Source organism: Stigmatopora argus, chromosome 7 (genome assembly GCF_051989625.1).
Source record: "Stigmatopora argus isolate UIUO_Sarg chromosome 7, RoL_Sarg_1.0, whole genome shotgun sequence".
NCBI lineage: Eukaryota > Metazoa > Chordata > Actinopteri > Syngnathiformes > Syngnathidae > Stigmatopora > Stigmatopora argus.
In genome coordinates this window covers 7,664,307-7,666,135 of record NC_135393.1, presented here as the reverse complement: position 1 = coordinate 7,666,135, position 1,829 = coordinate 7,664,307, and the positions used below count along the sequence as shown (strand labels likewise).

Here is a 1,829-nt window from a genome sequence, read left to right as displayed (position 1 = left end):
TGTCCCCTCAGATTCATTTTTGGTTTGGGTGTAAATGACAGTTCGGTATATGTGGGCAAGCTAGTATAGTAAGGTTTTTTTCCTAAAAAACGACATAGTGTATATAGTAAGGCTTTTTTTCTTTAAAAAAAACGACATAGTATAGTAAGGCTTTTTTTCTTAAAATACGACATAGTATATAGTAAGGCTTTTTAATTTGTAAAAAATGACCATGTAAAGTAAGGCTTTTTTCTTTAAAAAATGACCATGTATTGTATAGTAAGGCTTTTTATATTTTAAAAAAAACGAACACACTCTTTTACAGCATCAAGACTACAAAAATGGCGACTATAGTACGTCATCTTCCAAACATGGTCATTGAGTCGGGAGGACAAATCACCTCCTATGGGCGTGGTTACGCCCATTGGTGACGCAGGTGCTTAAATTATGCACATGCGCAGCATCGCGCCCTTTGGCATTGCCATTTCCATGCCGTCGGTCGAACGACTAGCACCCAAACGAGGTAAGCCCTAGACTAGAGCAATTTACTGGCCTATGTGCATTTTTAACACCCTACCGGGAGATTTTTTTAGGAATCAATTGAGCCAAAACGCCAACAAATCTGTTAGTTTATTGCCAGGTCGAACACACCGTCGACATTTGAAGTATGTGCTCCTTGGCATGTCACTAGCTAGTTTAGCATTAGCCTCACGACATTTGGCTTCAAAAGTATTTTGTCCGTATTCTCTCCATTATTGAGTCGTGGGGGAAGACTTCATTTTATCAAACAAAGCCGAGATATCAACGGTCAGTTTGCCAGGTGAAGGTGTGTTGAATGTAATGATAGTTTTCACTGCGATTGCTAAACGCCCTTTTCCAATTTGTAATTCTGTTTTAAACAAAAAACATTGATACCAAAATGGTTAAGCTGACTTTCTCCTAGTTTTTAAACATCAGTCTGTATATTGAATCGCTTTGTCTGGAAAGGGGAAATTAGCACCGAGCACTATCTAACTTATTTTCATTCTTTATCTTGATCATTTACTTTAAGATTTCTCTTTCCTGTAATAATTGTTTGCACTAACCAAATAGCTTGGTTAAATCAAGATGAAGCTGTTCCCTTGTATCCAGAACCATGCACACCCTTGAGGGGAGAGGAGACTGGGCCAAGGTATCAAGGTAATACTAATTACCCCCCCCCCCCCCCCCCCCCCAAAAAAAAAAACCACCTAAACACATCTCCAGTCTCTCTATATGATAACTTTTGCTCTATTTTTTTGCATGCACCAGGTCCATGGTGATGTCCAGACCCTGGAGGACCAGGTGATCTTCCCAGGTTGCCCACTTGAAGATGATGCATCGTCTCTGAACTCTGCTCTGAGGTTAATACCGTATTTTCACGCCTATTTGGCGCATCGTTTCTTACGCCGCAGTGTCAGTAACGAGTGCTATTTCTGTATTTTAGACACACAAAGCACGCACTATTTCGTCAGACGCATATATATTTCATATGGATTAAGATCGAAATGCGATAGCGCTGGCTACCGGAAGCAGCTTATTTCCAGGTTATATTGTAATGTATCCAAGTCAAAACATTCCAATCTCACATTATTTTATTGACTAAAGTTGCAATTGACTAACCCCCTCTTATTTTATAGGTGATGTCCCGATCCTTAAGGTGAGGATTTCTTTTTTTTTTTCAATCAGAAATTGCAATAAAAGAGATTTGAGTGTCATTTGTCTTTGTTAAAACACTTGGAGAAAAAAGACCCAAGACCCTCAATGGTCTTTTTTTTTTTGGTGTTTATTCTAAATGTTGCTTTTGTCTACAGGTGGAGAACACCAATCAA

At 39.0% G+C, this 1,829-nt stretch overlaps 1 long non-coding RNA gene across 2 annotated transcripts; it reads left to right on the top strand.

Moving 5' to 3' along the window:
* Positions 1-291: 291 nt before the first annotated feature.
* LOC144077114 (uncharacterized) lies at positions 292-1,805 on the top strand. 2 transcript variants are annotated; one of them, XR_013300893.1, is made up of 3 exons: positions 292-502; positions 1,072-1,158; positions 1,270-1,805. It is a non-coding gene; the product is annotated as an uncharacterized LOC144077114 (long non-coding RNA). The 2 variants fall into 2 exon arrangements; XR_013300894.1 differs by having other exon boundaries at positions 1,031-1,158.
* Positions 1,806-1,829: the final 24 nt, after the last annotated feature.